Raw genomic sequence first — 21,354 nt, forward strand, 5'->3', positions numbered from 1 at the left:
CTCAAAGCTCCGAACTGCAAAAGGCTGGCCTAGTATGTAGGATATTAACACAGACTGATTCATTTTGCCTTCTGCTATGTAGTGTGTAGGTTTTGCCTGCCTTTGTCCTGTGGTAGAGTTCAAGAACTTCAGTGCTTTCAGCTGGCAAATCAGGCCAAATTACTACTGAGCCTTTAGAGAGATCAGGCGTCTCTTCCAGTGTGTTTCCATACTCTAATCAGGCTTCTGCCTTTTCCTTTCTCATACAATATTGATGTGAGCTGTGCCTGTAATTTGCCTTGAAGCAATAGTAAAAAAGGCATGACTTATTCATAGCAATTTCTGGGAGTTCATTCCTAAATGCCAGATAGATTGCTTCAAGTCACACTGCAGAATGGGGCTGACCTTTTTTTGTAAGGATCTGAATTTTCAGCTTGCTGTTTCAAAGGAACTAAGTGGTCATCCAAAGTGATAATCACAGATGTGGAAGGGCAATATCAGATTGTGCCCTACTTGTGGAGATCAGTTTTTATGTGGTGCATGCTTCTAGCCACCAAATGAATAAAGCAGGTCCAAACATCTGTTTACTTGCCTCGTGATTTCTCATATTAAGAGCATAAATTTTGCTCCACGGATCAGTGTTGTCCTTACACAGCATCATGCATAGGTGATACCTGAGCCTGAAATGCCAAATCAATGGAAACTAAAGCCTGTATATCGGAGTCAATGAACCGCAGACACTCAAAGGATACAAGGCCAAAGGGAGTTTCTTAGCTACAGAAACGTATCTGGTTTGACACCAGTGACACTTGCTGACACCTCACCATCAGACTGGTTTCTAGCACATTGGGGAGCTCTGTAGTTTCTTTCCAAGCTGTCATTGCAGCTGCATTCAAGGGAATATGATGGCTTACTTCATCTCCTGGGGTATTTGTTCTTCCTAGCCGATGGCTTTGGCAGTACCTGACAACAGACAGCTCTGTATGTGAGGTCACTGTGGAGTCTGAACAGCAGTTAGTGGGGGAACGTGACAAGCAAAAGCTGGAGCTGTAAAGGCTCCCAGGCACATAGAGGTGATGCCAATCAAAAGACCTATCTCACAGTAAGTCCATATTCACACTTCTTCAAGACAACTTCTTCACACCCAGGGCTGGGAGCTGTTGGGTTAACTCTGCATCACACATGCTGAGGAGCAGCTGCTCTTTCCCTGGGTGCCAGGTAGGACCTGCATCTGGTTTTACAGTGCATTAAGCTAAATGTGTTCTGTTTAGGGTGGGTGGAGTCTCCTGTCAAACTACTCTGCCTGCAACTTGAGTCTCCTTGGAAACTGGTCACTTTTTTTAGTCCTTCAAGCCTACCTCCCAGATAGTATGGGAATTTAAAGTAAAGTATCTGCATATATAGTAAGAATGATGTAACTAAAATTCTTAATTTTACTTTTCTTGTATGAGTTTTTGTATTCCTTTGATTTAAAAGTGGTAGTAGCTAATTGGATTCTGAGCCAGGCTCGCATAGGCATCCGGGGGAAGGGACTGTAAATGAGCCTAGTTAGCCAGGAAATTGCACATTTAAATATAGTTCTCAGTAGGGTCAGCAGAACACCCCAGGGGCAAATTAGGAACAAAAATCTCTGCTGACGTGTTCATTTAGCTGCAGACATTGTAAGGGAAACAAAAAGGAAGCCTGGAAGTGAGGGGAGCGAGATGAAGGGTAGGTGTCCCATCTGCTGTGTTTCTGTGCTGTTGCAGGTCTCTCCCAGGCTGCAGGATCCTTGTCTTGTCCTCTGCGTTGGCTGGTGTATTGGCTGATTCCAAGAAGAAATAACTGAATTGACTTTTTGGGGGATGATTTCCCTAGAAGATGTAAATCCATGGCTCACATAATGCCATAAGGCTGCTCTCACTCTTTTCAGCCTTGGCACAAATCACAGTGATGGGAAGATGAGATGAAACACCACCTTGTTTTCCCTATTTGGGTTAAGAGGGGACAGCTTTCTCTGTGAGGCTGCTGCTTGCTTCCCAAATTGATGAGTGGGATGGTGCTTCCTAACCCTGTGCTACAGACCAATTTCCCTCAATTGGTATGCTGGGGAAGCAGCTGTGGTTAATGGCGGGAGCCTTATTCATGCTGAGTAAAGATAGATCCTTACACCTGAGTAATCCTTGACTGAAAGCCAGCAATACTCTTGAGTTTGACTGAAGCGTGGGTGTTAGATTTCTAGCCTTGTATGTCCCTCAGTTCCTGTGTGGTCAGTGCAGTGTGTGGCAGCATTCACTTGCACTTCATTGTTTCACAGTCTGAACCAGTCCTTGCCAATTTTATTTTCACCTAAAGGTTAAGATACATTGCCTCTAATGGGGAGGAAAATGTGGAAGAGCTACTCTCATTTCCTCTGGCCTCAGACACAGCTGGCAGAGCTCTGTTTGGTTCTGATTATCTCCCTGGAGCAGACAGTGGGTTCACCTAGACATAGTTATTCAGGAATTAAGTTTGATCCTAAATCCTTCCCTCTTGGGGGCTTGGGGACTGTTGGCCTTTTAGGCTACCTGGACTAAGATTTCACAAAAGCTGTGGACCCCCACAGGCTAAGTAGCAATCTGCTTTACACCCACTTTATCTGCAGCTTTTCAGAGCTCAGTCTTCATATCATGCTCCCTGCGTGAGTTTCATAGGGGTTAATGGGGAGCTGTGTGTGCTGTCAGTGCCCAGCCTTTCTTTGTTGTGAATGGCATGGGTGCCTTTAAGATCTGCTGGAGGGTTGTGTAACTGGGTGCTACTCACCTTGTAGCTTAAAATGGCATGAAAGGTGTACCATGGTGACAGAAATATTTGAAACCTTGAGCTTGAAGTTAAGTGAAAGGAAACAAAGGAAAGAGGGAAGCATCTTTTTGACCATGGGAGTATGGTTCACCTACTAAGTGTTCTGTTAGACATGGGTGCTATGTATTTTGCAAACATCTTGAGAGATCATACCATAAAAGAGGCTCCTCTTACTTCACAGGGTTTTCCATGCTGCTGTTCCTTAAATCCAGTACACACAGCCTTAAGTTAGTTTATGCAGATGCCAGTTGGGGCTGGACTTCTGGGGCAGTTCAACACCCCCTTCAAGTACATGTGTTCTGGGGATCATTTCTTATTTTTTAATGCCTGCTTTGCTTGTAAGCTATTTGAGCTGGAGTCAGCCTTTTAGTTTGTTTTAAAGCACTAAATGCAGCAGGGCAGTTAGCTCTTTGTTAATTGATGCTGTTGTCACGCTGTTGAGGAGTTGTAGTAACCTGGCCAAGTTTTCTCTCCTAGGCTCAATGCCTGGATGTCTAAAAGGGAAAACTAATTATAGTGTGAAACAAAGAGAACAGAATGGCCTAAAGGAAATGTCATTAAGGTTCTCCTCAGACCCTGGGTCAGCACATGTCAAATCACAGCCGCATCAATCTCTTAATTTCTTCCTCCTTCAATTTAAATTGCCACCAAGTGATTTCTTGGAAGTGTAACTATATTTTATACCATGATAATAGATTTAGAGAAAACAGAATTCAAATATTGAAGGTTGGGCTGGAGTTGTTAGAAGCCAAACTGAAGACAGTTTCCTCTCTTCTTACCTTGTGCAGAACATTTGTGTTGATTTCCTGATGACCCTTCATTGAGGCCTGTCTGGGGCAGTAGGTATGTGGGTGACCCAACTCTCTGAGGCTGGTACTGGAGGTGTCTGTGTGGCCAGCAGATATAGCAAAAATAAAAAGCACTTTCTGAGCAATGTGTCAGCTGCTGAGCACTCTTCCCTTTTCTTCTCTGGGAGGTTCAGGGTGCAGGTAGCTCGTCTGTCCACGGTGTAGTACAGACATCCTAGCATTAGGATAACTCCTAAGTCTTCAGAGCATTGCCAGTAAGGCTAATGTGTGATGCCATGATGTTCTGTTGCTACATTAATTCATCTGATGTTAGTTGGCATCCTCTAGATAACTGGATTGCTGATTCTGAGACCACCTTTCCCTTTCATAATTAACGTGGGGAGTTAATACAGAAATCCCTTATACACAAAGCAGAGCCAAAGAATATACTGAGTTGGAAGGGACCCACAAAGCTGAGTGTCTAACTCCTGGCTCCAAAAAGGAACACCTGAAAATCAAACCATGCTTCTGAGAGCATTGTCCAAGCACTCCTTGAACTCCAGCTGGTTTGGTGCCATGGCTGCTGCCCTGGGGAGCCTGTTTTCAGCTGGAAAGAGGATTTTCAGTGTTCCTCTTCTAACACTTCATCCTCCAGCCTCCTCTGAGCCGGCAGAGCTGAACCCTGTTGCACAGAGGGAGGAAGCTGCTGTGTGTTGAGGTCAGGATGAACTGAACAGTGTCAGACACAGGCACAAACGTGGCTGCCTAGGACCCCACTCCTGCTGAGGGAGTCAGTGGGGTATCAGTGTTCTCATGGACTGAGCAAATGCAGTTTGGCTTGGGTGCTTGTTAATAAAGAATAGCACGGAAAATAAAATCCATGGAAGAGATTTAATAGCTGGGGAGAATAATTGTGAAGTACTTCAGAATATTAACCAATGGCTGAATGCATTTAATTAGCTTAATGAAGCTGGGTGGCTGTGTTCTTTTTTAATCAAACAGATGGGCAAAACATTATGCACAAAAATGAGTTCTGAATACAATGGATGCATTTAATTAGCAAATAAAAGAGAAGAAAGGGGTTTGTTTTTCAACTTTAAGTGAGGTATTCTTCACTACTGAGCACTCTCAAAAAAGCCTTAAGAGTTGTGGTTTCTCTCAAGCTCTAGATTGTTAAAACTTGTAATGGCTTGAGAGTTTGAGCTTTGAGTCAGGTGCAGGTCTGGGGCTGCTGCACCTGTAGGGTTGTGAGTGTGTTAGTGGTTGCAGTGCCTTGCTGGCCCCAGCAGAGCTGTGCTTGCATGCTGTGATGGTATGGAGCCATCAGCAGCTGCAGTTATGGGCTGGATCCCCAAGGACATACTCAGTAGCAGTAATACTGCTTAACCTGCTGCTACAAAGCCTTTTACCTAAGTGTTTATGTGATCATGTCTATTTTGCAGAAGGGGAACGGGTGGAAATAGTAGATTGAGGTTAAGCAGCAAGGAGTGTTCAATGTCAAATGTGTGGTGTTGCTAAAGATGCCGTTGGTATTCAGGGCACCAGGGGAGCAGTGCTTGGAGGCCTTGCTCATACAGCACACAGCTCCATCTGGAGTGATTCTGGCCCACCTGAGGGGACCACTTGCTGCCACTGGTGTCTCTATCCTTGCTGTAGTGCTGGCTCCTGTCCACTTGTGCCTGTTAGAACAAAGCTGAGTTCTGCTAGCTCTGTCCCAGGGAAGGTTCCAGTCTGTGCTTGGCTGTGCAGAGGATCTGTTAGCCAGCTGTACACATATATACACAAAGACATGCATGCTCGTGCACTCTTCTGCCTGTCTCTCTAACCAGCTTTCTTGTGCCATTGGAACCTGTTGCAAATTAATAACCTGCCTTTCCCTTCCCTGTGAGCCTCGGTGCTAATGTGGGTCTGTAATGTAGATCTGTCGTATCTCTGTCTCAGCAAGGCTGCGAGTGTTTGCTCAAGCCTAATGTTATAAGCTGAGCAAGCCATTTTGATATTAAGCCTATAATAATAACACCTTGTAGCTAAAGAGCGTGTTTTTCCCCATCGGTGGATTACTCAGCTCTTCTTTCTTTTGAGAGAGTGTTTAACAAAAGCAGAGACTTTCCCAAACTATGTTTAATTAAACAGAGCTCAGAGATGTCTTTTCATTTCAGGGCTGTGACTGTATTGCCTTATGGCTTTATCTCTGGGGCAGGCAGAAATGGAGCGTGTGCTCTGCTTGCAGTCAGGACAGGCATGTCACCTATTGGGGTGTCCCAATGGCCCCAGCAGCTGATCCCATGTCTATATGGGGACCTGCAGGCTCTGATTGCTGCTCAGTACTGATGTGGGATGCAGTCCTTGTGGCAGCCTGCAAAGTTAAGCAGGTGCTGGAGTGGAACCATTTGGAAGTTTCTTATTTCTGTCTTAAGGGATTTCTGTGAGCAGATGGTGATGTGCTCTGGTTTTGCTTGTTACTGCACATTATTTGCCAGCTAATTTTTGTGACTAAAGCTTTGGCCTGTAGACTGTTTAGAATCCTGGAGTCAGGTTTCTGGTAGAAATACTTGTGTTTGCAAATTTTCAAATCTGTTTCTGTGCCTGTTCCCTGATGTCACCATGAGCAGATTTCTCCCTGGAGCAGATGCCCTCTGCTCTGCAGGAAAGGGGCAGCTCTTGGAACAGAACTTCTCTTCTGGCAGCAGCATGAGAGGTGGCACTTCTATACCTAGTTTTAAGAGCCTCTTATGGCTGAAGTCCTAACCACAGCATCAGTGCTGTCATGCTGGACTTCCTAAGGTCACACTGTTGTTTCATGTGGCACAGAACAGCAGTCCTGCCATACAGTGGAGTTTTCTATAGGCAGTGCTCTGTCTTCAGCTGTGCAGGTCAGCAGCTGGAGGATTGGCCTGTAGGCAGCTTACACCCATGGGGTCCTGCAGCCCCCTTCCCATCTCTCCCTCTCTTGAAAAAGTTGCTACGACTTTTTGTTTTTGCTCATTTCTTGCCAACTCTCCCTTCTTTTAAAATAAGACATTTTCTGTCAGTTGTCTCAGGAGAGCTGCCTATGGTAGCTCCTTGACTGATTTATTCTAGTATTTTAACATTTACTGGATTTACATAACAGCCAAACAATCTGTTTCAGGAGTTTAATATAAACCTGACTCTAGTGAGTCACATTCATGTTAGCAATAATGCAAAGAGAGGCAGCTGGGGGAGTGAGGAGGTGACTTTTTCTAGGTTTCTGCACTGAAATATCTGGCTGCTTGAAATATCTCTGACGCCTTGTAGCTACAAAGCTGTGCCAGCTCCTCCACCATCAGGGACTTGTTCTGAAACTTTGGGAGGTCAGTAGGTGCATCACATCAGCACTCCTGGCTGAGCTCAGGAGATTTCCAAAGGTATCTGTGCAATGCTGGTGTCTCAGTATCTTCATAGCTGCATCAGGTATGAGATGCCAGGTGAGCAGGGCTTGTTCTTCAGAGCTGCAGAAGGGAGATCCATCGGGCACGTAATCTGCTGCTTTAGGCCCTGTCCAGGCAGAATGATTTTGGAACTCCCCGCTTCCTCTTGCATGAGCTGTATGTGTGCAGCAAACCCCTGGAGCATTTTTGCAGGCAGTCAGATCCTCCTTGCTCCTGAGGATGTGTGTGCTGATGGGACTGAACTGTCATCAGGTAAAACAGGTCCTCAAATTGTGTTGTCTTTTAGGAAAATCATCAGCAAAAGACTGCAAGAATGGAACTGCAGGGTTTGTGTTTGCATCATTGTCTATGTTAGATCTGGCTGTTCAGGCAAGCCAGCGCTTCTCGCCCTGCAGCTTGCCTACTTGGATTCTTTTCTTTAGAACAGAAAATAAATGCTGGCTGATGAGATCCATTACAGCACTAATTTTAGAGCGTGCCAAACACTAGGAAATTGTTTTCACCCTTCAGTCTCATTTCTCTTTTCCCAACCCCTTCTCGCTTTGTGAAATCTGCCTTTGTCATTCTTCTGAATGTCTGGTGACATCCTGCATGCTGTTATTTTCAGGCATTCTCCTTCCAGACCTTTTCTGATGCTTCTTCACTCCACCACTTGACACTGCTGTTACAAAAGCTCCGTGTGGCCGCAGGCGTTGGAGTGATGCAGCAAGGAACCCTCCCATGCAGCCTGGGGCAGCTAGTGCAAGATGCCAGCAAGTCCAGAGGGAGCAGGGGAGGCAGCTTCTGAGTGGAATTTCTTATCCTCGGGCGTCTGTGGCTCTGTAAGTCTTTCCAGTCACACCCCAGCTTGCTTTCCCTATGAGCAAGAGGGAAAATAGAAAATTTCCTTTGGTGTGTGCTGAAAAGTTTAGGTAGCAGTCCCATAGCTTCACTGTTTCTCTTTGGCACCGATGAAGCTTGAGTCATTGCTCAAGAAGATGGAACACACAGTGGGGGGAAATTCAGTTGGGAACTGAAATACTTGATCAATGCCAGAGGAAACAATAGCGCACAAAAACCTAGATTTCAAACATGATTGCTTTTGTCAGCTGGAAGCCTGCACTGGCTTGAGAAGAGCCTGGATGTTGAACTTGCTGTCTCAGTTGAAAGGTGTCTGTGGATACCACTGCTTCCCTTAGCGCTGCTTCTTGCTCACAGTGTTTAGCAGAGCCCGACAGCGCTCTAGATTAAAGCTGGTGGCAAAAGTCCAATGGTTTCAACCCATCCAATTTTCAGAGGCTCTCTGGAATATGTTTTTTCGTGGGTTTGGCAACCAGATCTGCCTGTCAGCTGCTGCTGCAGCCATTAGCAGACAGATTTCTCTAAGACTTGGTGCCTGCCCTGGAGGGACCTGTGAAAATCTGCCATCTCCTACCCCATCTCCCCAACCACGATCTTGCCTGCAGAGTGCTGTTGGGTGCTATGTCCCTCAGAGAGCTCTCCCTTGCTTATTGTGCTGGAGTCCAATGGAAAAACTCCCTTCTCCTAGCAATTATTTCATGCCTTTCCTGGGTGTGCTCTGAGCCCTGTGGTTGCTCAGAAGTGTCAGCCTGCAGGAATTCAGCAGGCGAATGTCTTCATAGTCAGCCTTTGTGAATATGGCTGAGATAAACCCTTTACTGAACTAAATGTGGTAACAGCTAATCCCTTGGAAACAGTCACCTGGGCCCTGCCTGATGAAAAGAGGCTTTGCTGCTCTGATTAACAGTACTTGCAAGAACATTAACTCACTTTTATTTGGAAATGAAAAGTGCCTCTTCAGGTACTCTCCAGAGTTTAAAAGATTAGGTTCCAGCTGGAATATTAAGGTATGTTTTTTGCAACTTCCTTCTAAATCTGTAGCTTTAAAAGTCCTGTCAGCCCTGATTGTACCCGTGCCCTGGTAGAGGGGAATCAGCTGCAGTGCAGGAGGCTGGGAATGCTGGTGTCCCTATAAGCAGTGGAGCAGGGTGCATCTTTGGCACTGTCTGCCCATGCTGGGGTGTTCTCCTGGGAGCCAGGGCTCAGCATTGTGAGTGAACCCTGCTGGAGTGGCCGAGCACTGCCTGAAGGGCTGAAGCTTGACTGATTTTACAAAGAGCCAAATGACATGAGCATTTCCAGTTTGTTCTTTAGCAAGGGCTAGAGGCCATGGAGAGCATGGTGCTATTGCAAAGGTCTTGACAGCTCTGCTTTGTTTTCTAGGCATGATTTGCACTGATTTCTTAATATTTTTTTTTAAGCACAACTCTTGCTTTCAAAATCCTGTGCTATAAATTCTATCTGCATTGAAAACAAAGCTCCTGTATTGCAGTGAATGCCACTTCAGGCTGTTTTGAGGCCGGGCTTTTATCTCGGTGCTGGTTTCCACGAGGCTGCTTGCACAACTGCTGAGCCTCTGCCCTGGCAGCTTTCTGTATGGTTCACTGACTGGCTGAAGGGATGAAAGCTGGTGTGTCAAATGTTTGTCTTTAACATTAGGAAAAACTGAGAAAAGAGTGAACGCTTGTATAAAGTATGTGTTGTTTAGAGTATTTAAAATGCTTTCAAAATCCTTTTGCCTTTCAACCTGTGTTTCTCCTACGGAATTTCTATTTTAAGTAAATAGCACAAAGTTAGTTTAGAAAAGAGAAGATATGCTGCTGTTCAAAGCGTGCTGTGCTGGTTCGGTGTTTATAGGAGATGTTCAGGAAATGAGCAAACACTTGAAGGTATATGTATTATTTATTATTGCACCCAATTAATTACCACTTGAACCCTTTTGGTGGTTGTTTCGGCTCTGTGCATCCTCCCAAGCAATGCTCTGGCAATGTATGTGCTGGTGCTTGTCCCAGTTAAACATTGCTGGAGATGAAAGTGCAGCGGTTGATCTGTGGGAATTGGGAATCTGGGTGATGGAAGGTGACAGTGCTGGGTGAGATGTGCAGCAGGTGGGAGCACTGGGAGGCCTGGTGACAGCTCAGCTCTCCCAGCCGCAGGTTGAGGGGCTGCTGGCCCCATTGTGGGGAGGGCAGCAAGGTGTGGTGAACGTGTCTGACTTTGTCACTACTTCATCACACAGGCAGGAGTACAACCTGATTCTCAAGAATCAGACTGCCAGCAGGAACTCAGGCTCCTTGTCTCTGCAGGAGTGAATCCTCATCTGGAGTGGAGAAGTCCGGAGTAATTGCTTGAAAGGCGGAGGTGACTCTTGCCTGTCCCAGTTCTTACTCCATGGGCTTGTATTACATGCCACGCAGCTACTTGTCTGCTCCACGCCCTCTGCAGGCTCCCTGCCAGGTGCTGCAGTAAGATGGTGCAGCACCATCTCCCTTCCTGCCTGGGCTTCCAGGGTGGGTTTGGGATTTTATTTATGTATTTCAGGGCCCACATGACATACTGAGTGAAGCACAGGTCCCATCCAGCAGTTTCTCTGCAAGTAAGATGAATTTCTAAGCACGAGCTTATCTTAATGAGACCTAAGCAAATGAGGCATGTTTTGAGGTACTTATTTAGTTCCAATCTGCACATCTGGAGGAGTAATTCAGTTAAATTCCACTGGAGAGGTGGTGCAACTCCCTCTGCTTTTTGCAGAGACACACACGTGTGCTTGGCATTCTGTCTTGAGGCTGGAGTGACTCGATACAGTGACCTGGTGATAGTGGAGCACTTCTGCAGTGCAGCTAAGCAGATGTTGTGCTCAGTTGTGATGGGAAGAATGCCCTTCCCTTGCTATTCCTGGCATAACGTGAGGTGGGCCCTTCTCTCCAGCATCAAGTAGCTGTGTCTGAGCTGCCCTATAAAGATGCAAAAAGTTTGCAGGACGTTGCAATCAGAAAAGTTCAGTAACCAAATGACTCCTCTGGGGGAGAGGAGTGAGGGGGCCTGTGGAGAGTCATGAGAGGGAGATGTGGAACATGCTTTTTATGGGTTGCAGAGGCGGCAGCATCGTTTTTAATTCTAAGCTGGGGAGTTTCTTAGGAATGTGTGATTGACACCCAGTGAGGAGAGCGGGATGTTGTTTCTCATCAGGTTGGCATTCCCGCACTCCTATTTACCTGTCAGCATTCTCATGGAGGTTCCTCTCTTTGGATGCCTTTAGCCCATCTCCCACTAAATTTCCCTGCAGCCTCACCCAGCAGCACTCAAAGATCCAACAACTTCAGTTTGCTTCTCTTCATCTGGTTTGCATTAGCTGTACTTGAGCTTCTTTGTCTCAGCTGTTCTGTATGCCAGCAGGTAGGAGCCTTCTGGCTTTACATTGGCCTGTGGCTTGTTCCTATCCAAGTGGAGTCAGCCAGCCTTGCTCAGGAGAGGGAAGACAGGTGGTTTGGTTGTTATAAAAAGGGCATTAAGAGTTTTGTTTTGCTGCAGGATAAACTTCAGCCCAATTCTTCCTCTTGGCCTTGTCCTTAATTAAGAGTGTGTTAAATGCTGTGAGCCTGAGCAGTCTCACTGCAAAGTAAACCAAGAGTGTGGGATTTAGGTGAGTCTTTTGTTATTGCTGAACACGGTTTATACTAATAACTACAGTAGAGATTGAACCCAATCCTTGATGAGCTTTCTGGGAGTCTGGTTAATCTGTTTAACAATGGATCGGAGTTTTTGTTTTGATCTTTTCCAGGAGAGTTAAATTTTTGTCCCTTTCATAACAGCTATGGCTCATGTAAGCACAAGCAGTATTTCTTTCCTAATTGGCTTCAGGTTTATCCGTGTCTATTATGTTACATACACTTCCTACACCACAAGCACTTGATAAGTACAAACATATATGTGCAAAGGCTTCTTACTGTCTTGATTTCACCTCTTTTTTTAATGACGTTGGTGATATGTCATTATGCTTTTCATGTATGAATGCTTGTAAAAATGGAGCTCCCGAAACAGACATGAACTGTTTGTGTGTTAATGACTTCAGAAAGCTCTGGTTGGTTAAAAACAGTGATGATGAAGTTGCCCTGGCAGCACTCTGTGCAGCAGATCCAGAGCCAGTGGCAGGACAGCACGATGACAGATGCATCCAGCTCTGTCCCTGGGGAGTTCTATCATTGCTGACTTTACTGACACGCTAATGGTGAGGTGGGAAGGAGTCTTACAGGGTGAGAAATACGTGTGAAGTGTTTAACCTCCCTGGGACTAGTGCTGCAGCAGAGCTGAAGGTCAGCAATATCTCACCAGTCATTTCCATCTGGAACAGGATTAAACCCTTAGCCTGAAACCACAGGCTTGTAACAGCTGGGCCTCTATGAACTGGTGCCATGGCTGATGCCAGCAGACTGTGTGACTTACGTGTTAGCAGAGCTTGGAGGCATCTCGAAAGCTGGTTTTTCAGAGCAGTTTGAAATGTAAGCTCACACGTGGTTTTCCTCCACTCTTTCATCATGGGGTTTCCTAGCAGCGCGTTGTCTACCTTAGCGTGACAAGCTCAGCAGCAATTACACTCGTGTCTGAAATGGGAGCCCCTTCATGACCTCAGAGCGCTGCTGCATTAACACAGAAAATAGACAAGTGATTTAGGTAATGAAATGATTTGCATTTGGTCATGAGTTGAATGAGACTTCCAGAGCCAATGTGCTTATTCATCAGATGACTCACATCTTAGTCACTGTAAAGTGTTTCTCTTTTTGGGTGCTCCCAGAATGGCACGGGTAGAGATGAGCTTCAAATGTTTACCTCCCCCTTTGATCTTTTTTTCTATTATTATTATTATTTAAATATCTTAAAAAAGAATGATTGTGGGAGGGAATATAATGCAGTTAAATCAAAGCTGTTGGAAAGAACGTGATGGGAGGTTCATCAAACAGAAACTGAAACAGCTCTATCTGGCAGTTCAGGTATATCCCAAAAACTTAGCCTGGATTTTATAGCAGTTCTTCAATTAATGCTGCTGTTTGTTTCCTGGTCAGGCACAGTGATCTCATGCTTCCAAGTCAGACTTCTCAGGCTTTGTTCTCAGGGTACTTGAGTGTGTCCGTATTCTGGGTAAGTACAAGTCTGAGCCTATTCTCAAATTGCAGCAGCACATTAAAGCGTGTTTAGCTGGAAGCTGTCCTTTGAAACACTCTCGAGATTGCTGTGCAAATAAAGCCTTGTTGTTTTCAACGTTTTGTTCATTTGTGGCTATGTTTTTCTATTAGTAGAATAGTGAAGAAGTTGTCTTGAATCCTGATTGTTCAGAAATGTGCACATGTTTAAACAAGTGAACAGCGTATCTGAGAACCAGGGGGAACCAATGAAGTTACTTTAGATAAAGCTGGCAGTGGATTCCATACATAGCAAATGAGTTTTCCCCTTTTTTTCCTCCAATCTTTCATTTTCCTTCTAGTATCACAGTCACTGTGCAATCATTCACAGGCCTTTAGGTTTTAAGGTCTCTGTCTCAGCTGGATCTCCTGGGTTACAGACATGAACCACTTCACCACCATTCACTTTGAGAGAATTCAAGTAAAGTGGAATTTATTACTTCCTCATTACGTTCTCCAGTTTGTTTTGCATTTTTAATTCCACGAGTAGTTTCTTTGTGTTCTGTTTTCTGACCTAACTAATTTGCAAAACTATTGCTAAACCTCAAAGGCAATATATAATTATGAGATAATGTATGGTAATGATGGTAATAATAACAGCAAACGTTAGCTGTTTGGTGTTGCTACTGCACAGAAAACCATCTAAGTGAGGTTTACTTCACTTGCAGAGAATGCAGATAGAGCTGCAGATAAAGGCTGCCTCCAGGTGTGGATTTATTTGTATTTCTGTTGGGTGGTTGGTTGGTGATGTTGGGTGTTTGTGGTATGGTGTCCAAAAGAGAGTGTGTGACATCCCAGATGTCAACAGCAATTAGAATGCATGGGAGAACACCTCGCTCCCTGTTTCTCTGTGCATCTCTTGTGGACTTGAGCAGTCTCATTTTGATATGCATGAAACACACTGATCCAGATACTTGCTTGAATCTATTTCCACATTTTTGAGGCTGAGTTGTTTAGTGTTATGCATGAGAATGTTGCCCCTTCTGATGTCCTGGGACTGTAGTTAAAGTTCAAATATGCACTTAAGTGTTTTGCTGTAGTAGAGCTGTTATCTGCATTGCAGGCACCAACTGTGTGGTGAAACCTGGTGGCAGTGCCCAGACTAATTGCTCTGAGATGCATCTTGGAAGGTGCTGAACACCCTGGCTGAGAGCCAACAAGGCTTTTAAACACACTTTCCTTTTTCTGTGTGTTGTTACCAGTTTTGTTATTTGACTTCTCCTCCTCAGCAACCAGAGAAGGATACCTGAGTAGCTGGAGCTGTGTAATTCATCTGCCAGCGATACCCCGATCTGTACAGCAGGGACATCTCATGGGACCTGTGCTGCTGACAGAGGCATGTATTGCTGCTGTTGTCTGGGTCCGTTGGCTTTCAATCTTCTTGTGTGCTCTCCTGCTGTGGTTGGGGCAGGCCGCACTGCCAAGCAGCATTCAGACTGCATTTGCAAACCACATCCCACATTTCCACCTGTCTGTGCTTGCTGTTAAACTTTGCAGACTGTTTATTTCCTTCCTCTCCTCTTGACCTGTATTTGTTTTTCCTTGCCTTAATTTTTTGGGGGGCAAACTGCCAAATTCAGGTTGTGTTTTTTTAAGTGGCATTACCTATGATGGAGCCTAGGACGAGAGGTCTGGGGTCTGCTAGCTCGTGGAGCTGTCAGAGTGTTGTTGAAAATGAGGACAATACTTCGGTGTCCCGAGGCTGCTGGCACCCCAGCTGCAGCTGCCATCAGTCTTGGGCTTACTGTGCAGAGCCAGAATCATTGAGGGGTGAATTCAGTGTCCCAGGTGGCGTTTACACACTCCTTTTTCCATGTGAATCTACCCATGGGTAGTTTCATTGGTACTTTGGTGTTTCAAGGCCTTTTTTGTGCTGTGATGAATGCCTACATTCCTGGAATGGCATTTCAGGGACTCAAAAGAACAGCTTTCTGCTGAGCAGCTCACTTAGTGCCTCTCTGGATAATCTCCAGTCATTGACCTTGGGGTTTTGAAAGTGCATTTGACTTAAAGAGCTAAAGCTTAAGGCTTCAAAGGAATTGAGAAACCTGCTACCCTCTAAATTTCCCAGCAGCATGGGCTATGTGTGCACTAACAATGGGAGCTGCCATGGAGGTTATCTGGTTGTGACTCCTGTGGGATCTCTGCTGTCTGATCCCTGGAGCCTGTTCCCTCTGCATGCACCGCCTCTCCGCTTCTGCCTTTGATATTGCACAGCTGAACCGAGAACATGTTTTCAAGTCCTGGGCCTTCTAAAGATTATCAGAAGATGGGAGTTGCTTGTGTGGAAATACAGAGGGGGGAAAAAAAAGAAATGAGCTCTGAATGTGAAGTCCAGCTGTCTTATAGCTGGCACTGGTTGTGTGGCAAACATACTGGATGCTGAGTTACTTGGCTGCTCTGTTGATACGTACACTTTACATGCGCGTTCCCCAGTGCCACTTTGCTGTTCCTAAATGATGCCAGTGTTGTTCTGAGATGATTTGCTTTTATATAATTAAATTCCTCCATATTGTGCAGCACTAGGAAGTCTGAGCATTCACGAGCATCTCAAAAGCAGAGTAAGCCATGGCAGTTGGTACAGCAAGATGTTGGTGGGGGAGGAGGTAGGCAGGCACCCACCTCCTCAGCTGAGCCTGGGAAATAGACTGCAGAAACCAATACATGAGAGAGGAAGGAAGAAGCAGCCTGGAACTGTGCAGGCTGTCTGTGCTGGGTGCCAGCGTGCAGTGGTGAGCTGAGACACCGCTTTGGAAAAGAAGCCTGTCTGCTCACACACATGGGTTGCTTCTTCCCTCCTTCCTGTTTATTTATTTCACCATTGTACATTGCAAGCTCAGCCAAGGAAACAGAACACTGCTCAGACTCACTGGGCCTTACTACAGAATCTGTTCCAGGCAGGGGAGTTCCAATAGGAATACAGTTGCAGCTGAGCTGGCATTTGTGGTTAGGAAACCCTTTGGTTTGCTTGTATCCAGAGCAGGTTTGATGCAAAAGAGAATAAAGCAATGCAGCTTAACCTGTTCTTTTTTCACAAGACTTCTGTACACTCACAGTGCCCTGAGGAGTTTTAGAGACAGGTTTGATTTGTGCTCAGTTCTGCTCCCATGAGATTGAAGAGGATTTTGCCATTGTAGAGAGGTAGACCTCACCTGTGGAGACTGATCTGCTGCTCAGTTCCTCTTAAATTCTTCATTTCAGTTTCACTGCATCTTCCTCTGTGGCAGTTTTGAGATATCATCATGGATTGCAGCAGCAGATGGCTCATCTAAGACTAATTTTTTCCCGTAGAACAGCTTTTTTTCTTTAATCTGCCATTTACCTTCACAGGGAACAGAGATTTGAAAAGTCGTTATTGGACTGAAGACCCTAAATATTAAAAACTTGCTAACTGAGGTAGTTATTTTGCTCATGAATCAATTAGGTCTGGCTACTACTTTGCTCATTAATACCAAACTCTTTCAAACTTCATGTAATTTGACGTTCTTGGTTATTTCTTTGAAGCACCCTCTCTGGCTGTTTAAATGCCACCTCCAGCAAGCTGTGCTCCCTGCCACTGCTGCCTGCCTCACCAGGGCATCATGATGCCTTTCAGCTGAGCAAGTGGCAATAATAATGACACTTTATCCTCCCTGCTCAGCTTCAGCTCCAAGAGTCCTGTCCTGAGCTGCACAAATTCTGCATTAACCCTTCACCCTGTGCTCTTTATGGCTTTGGGGAGAAAGGATTGGGGTGTGCAGGTTCTGATGGTCCAGGTCAGTGTTGGTTAGTACTGGACAGGAGCAGCTTTGGAAGCCAAGTCTCTCCTCTGATATCAAACTGTGAGTAATTCACATAATTTTCAGACTCTGTGCCTATTATACTAAGTCCAGTTCTTCCATGTTAATGTCTGCAGGGTCTTTTGGAGGTAGGACAAACAATCCCATGTGGTCAGGGGGATGTGCTGGGACATCTGCTTGGTCATCCGTTGTAACCAGACCCATTGCTCTTCTCCCACACCGCCACCTCCATCTTTCCTAACCACAGTGTGTGTGGCTAACATCAGCCTGGTTCAGCAGCCAGGATCCTTTCCCTGCAAGTCTTTTATGTCACTTGTCACAAGGGCAAATGGGATTTGTCATAATCTGAGCTCAGGTTGTCAGCAGGGATGCTGTGGGTGTTGGGATGCGCCAGGCGTGCGGTCACTCTGGGGATGCTGTACAAGTGATGAGTGGAAGTATTTATTCTGCAGCTGTGTGGGCTGAGTCACTCTCATTGACCATTCCCTGCATCTTCTTGGCTGTAACTTGCAAAAGAAAACCACTAATAATGCTCCTACACTGATAAACAGCTTTAAAAGACTCAAGCAGAAACAAACACAGTCTAGAATCAGTCTGATAACCAGTGCTGCCTAACCTCTGTCTGCAACAAAACACAGCAGCCAAACCTGCTGCATGAAAGTGCTTACAGCGTGGCCTGAATGTAGAATAGCACAAGTCCTCACTGATGTCTTAGTGCTGTTCCCACCAAAGCCATGGTTAAAAGGTGAAGGTGTTGCTGCACCCAGTGAAATCATGTCCTTGGCTTTGCCATCATTCTCTGGAGTGTTTTGTGTTCCAGTATCTCTCTTGTTTAGATGGATTTGACACTCCTCAGTTTTTCTCGTTATAGGAATTTCCTTAAGTAGAAACTTTTTCTTCAGAGTGATTTTTGGTTGATGATCGCTTATATATGCAATTAGTGTAATTGCATCTGCCTATGCAGATTTGTTTAATCGTATAATTAGAACATGGAGCGATGAAATATAATGCAGTTGGGAGAGTCTTTTGTAACACCTCCTGAGCTCCGTACCCTGTGCATGAGGTGCTTGTTATCTCTCATGCTGTGTTGGTAGACTGGAGCTTTTAGTTCAGCATCCTGTTTAGTTTCAAAACATAGTTAAAATGTGCTGCTAATTACTCTGACACCGATATCATGACTGAAGTTATATCTTTAATATAGTATCAGGAAGCTGCTGCTGAGCTCAATCCTGCTGTCTGATGTCTGCGTACATATCTGGGAACAGAAACAGCAGTGCTGCCTCCTTCACTGAGAGGGAAGGGAAGAAGAGAAGGTCAAGGATAGAGCAGTGTGTTGTGCGCATCATTTGTAGCTCCAGGGTTGATTTGATCCTAAAATGCCTTTTGGAAACACCCTTCCTTGTTAAGGCACATAGGCACTAAGACAAAGGAGATGGAGGTGATGGGCTTTCCAGAAGAAGGAATGTGGCCAGGAGATGTTTGTTTGTCATTTGGGAGATGTGGCAGGGCAGGTACCTGACCCTCACATCTCAGATTTCTCCCTCAACACTTGAATTGCAGAAATACTGTAGGGTTGTTTTATTTTTGCTGTCGTTCAGCGGTTACAGTTGAAGCTGTGCTACCAGCTTCACAGAAGTAATCAAAGCTCCTCTCTTTTATGATCTAATTTTCAGCTGTGCCACAACAACCAGGCTCACTGCCAAGAATTGTGGAGAGAAGAGGAAAAAAAGCCTAGAATTATTATAGCAGGATTGAGTGGATTCTCAGCAAGATACGATTGTCTGTGCTGTGACACAAGAGTCTTGAAAGGCACAGAATGAGGCACGTGTATGGCACGTATGTCAAAAGCACAAACACTACGTTCTTACTTATTATTTGGGTTGTAATGATGTCTCCTGGTTCTGGCTATGAGTCTGTACTGACGGCAGCTTACCCTTTTCCCAGTGAGCACATAGTCTGAGTGGCTGGTCTGGTATCCATCTGTCTTGATTATCTCTGCAAGGGTTGCAGGGATTTGCTTTTTTTTTAATATATTTATTTTGGCTTCACAGAGCTGTATCTCCTCACAGCAATTTGGTGCTCCATATGAGCCACCATTCAGCCAGCGGATGCCTGAAGGTGGTTTGCTCAGGTGCAGAGAAGCACATGAAACAGCCCATTGGGGACTTGTGTGTCTCACTAAGGCTCAATGCAGTTCAGATTGAGCTCCCCTTCAGCTTCTCCAGGCTGAAGGTGTCTGAGCCAGCTGCTTGGACTCTGGTCGTGGGCCTTGTCCAGGTGAGAAAGGCTGATAGCATCAGGATGGTGTGTGTGGAGCATCTCCCTGGTGTCAGGTAGCTCATGTAGGTCCTGCAGGCCCAGATACAGAAAAGGGAGTGCAGGATGCATACTGGTATGGAAATAGTCACGGGCTGTGTTGTGTTCTTTGGTGTGGAGAGACAGCTCAGACTCTGCAAGGAACTTACTGACCTAATATTTCAAAAATGTAATTTGAGGAGATGTTCAGGACTTGGCAGCCCAGCCTAGGACTTGCTGCTTCTCTCCTTAAAGGGAGTTTCTGGCTCTAATTGCCAGCATCCAGAGCAGGTTATTAATCCTGTGCTGCCTGTGGTGGGGCTGAAGGCCTGGGATTGTTGGATGCTGACCTGAAAGATGCTGGTCATGGAGGTGACATCACCTCTGAAGTTGGCCTGTCCTGGCACACAGCTATCTGCACTGCTTAGAAAACTTGCACTGATTCCTGATCTTGCTGCTGTATATTAAAGGAGCAGGCTAAACAGTCCATGAGCTTTGGAATCTCTCTCTATGGAAGTGCCTGTGGGTCTTGCCAGATCGAGAGGCACCAAATAGAGCTGGCCTTCAAATGGGGACACACTGGTGTCCCTGAGCTGGCACAGAGGACACCGACCTCAGGCATCTGAAGAAATCTCTACCATTGAGCAGGAGCTAAATTGCTGCCTGAGTGCTTTGCTTGCAAACGCTTGTTGTAGTTACGCTTCACTGTGATCTCTTCTACTACAAAGGCTCCTTGTTTCCTTTGCACAGGGCAGACACATTCTCAGAGACAAGAAAGGGGAAGCGGGATGAGGTGGGCTGAGGGCGGTTATAACAACTTTAACCTGCAAAGTGTGACAGATGAAGCTGGAAAGTCATTTTTCTGAGCAGCTTGTGGCAAAGTCAGGAAATGAAGCTGGATGTGCCGAGCCCAGGGCCTTGTAACCGCCTGGTCTGTTGTGTACGAGCATTTCTAGTTAGCCATATGGAGGGAGCAAGCAGTAAGCTATGGTTACAATTTCTATTTTTCAGACAGTGCTTTGAAATACTTTCTGGAGCAGCAAAATTAATTACGTTCACCCATCTCCCTTACAATACAGAGAGATTTTTTTTCTGGAATCACGTTCCTTTTCAAAACATACGTTCTGCCATGCTCTGCTCGCTGCCTGTCTGGGAAACATGTGCAGCCATTTGATAAATGTACTGCAGAAAACACCGGTGAAGTCGCAGTTTCCCTGCAGCGGAGGAATAGCTAAAGGCAAAAATGGGAAATAAGATATGTGTAAGTAAATTAATTCTGCTCATATAAGCTTGTTTGCAGCTTTAGTTCCTGTCTGCAGCAGAATCCTCTGATGTGCAGCAGGTGGTCGGTGTCGATTGGGATCAGACTGAGCCTGAGAGGAGCCTGAGACGCAGGGCAGCAGCAGGAGCTCTATGCAGGTAGTTGTGTGTGTGTGTGTTACACTGGGATTTCCTGTTGCAGCCAGGTGCAGGTGTGTTACAGCCTGGTGAACTGTGCAAACCCACTGTTGATTTTTGCCCAGCAGCAATAAATAATTGTCTTTTTTTCCTGAGTTTTCTGCCCTCTGAGGTTGCTCAGTGTGTAATTGATTTGCTTAGTCAGAAACTATCGCTTTTTGATGTATTTTTGGGAGGTTTAATTGTGAAAAGGAACTCTTTAGAACGGCACAATCCAAAACAAGCCTGACTGTAAAAATGAGCAGTTATTTAAAGTTTTGCTGTTGGTTTTTTAATACTTCCAGCAGCAATGATGCTGTATGGATTTGTTTGGATGTGGTGAACCATGTGTGTAGTTGGTGGTGGGTTCTTTTGTGAAGTTGTGGATTATCCATAAGATACATTGAAGCATTAACACTTGGAGGCAACCAGATGAGCCTCAGGGAGTCCATCCTGTTAAAATCTTTTGTCTCTTTGAAACTAAAGTGCTCCAAGAGGGTCGGAGTTGCAGCCCAGCCCTGGAGGTGCTGGAGCACAAGAGCAGCTTTGGAGGTAATGGGGCAGCCACAGGCTTGCAATCGCTGTAACCCAGTGTTCCTAAGTCGGGCCAGAAGCTTTGCAGGAGTAAACCCTGCCTGTGCTGCAGACTATAAATCCTCCACAGGTTTCATGCAAATACGCTTTGCAGGTCAAGGTTCATTGCTGATTCAGCTCTAGGCTGCATCTGGCTCTCTGCTATGAAGCTTGTTACTGAGGACAAACTAGTGAGGCTTAATAATGGGAACTGTAGGTGAACATGATGTGGGGTTAGAGAGAACAGGGAGGTCTA

The 21,354-nt window shown here is 45.5% G+C and overlaps 1 protein-coding gene across 6 annotated transcripts in view; it reads left to right on the forward strand.

Annotated features, from left to right (window-relative positions):
- Positions 1-21,354, forward strand: part of CAMKK1 (calcium/calmodulin dependent protein kinase kinase 1) — a 62,178-nt gene that overhangs the window by 4,456 nt on the left and 36,368 nt on the right. The window contains exon 3 of one of the 6 annotated variants that reach the window (XM_015880717.2): positions 7,605-7,818. The exons of 3 other annotated variants lie outside the window; for them this stretch is intronic. The gene's annotated coding sequence lies outside the window, so the exon portion shown is untranslated. Of the gene's footprint in view, positions 1-7,604; positions 7,819-8,823; positions 8,845-20,388; positions 20,508-21,354 lie in introns of those variants that run through there. 2 more of the 6 variants (XM_015880716.2, XM_015880718.2) reach the window with 2 other exon arrangements.

Source organism: Coturnix japonica, chromosome 19 (genome assembly GCF_001577835.2).
Source record: "Coturnix japonica isolate 7356 chromosome 19, Coturnix japonica 2.1, whole genome shotgun sequence".
Taxonomy (NCBI): Eukaryota; Metazoa; Chordata; class Aves; order Galliformes; family Phasianidae; genus Coturnix; species Coturnix japonica.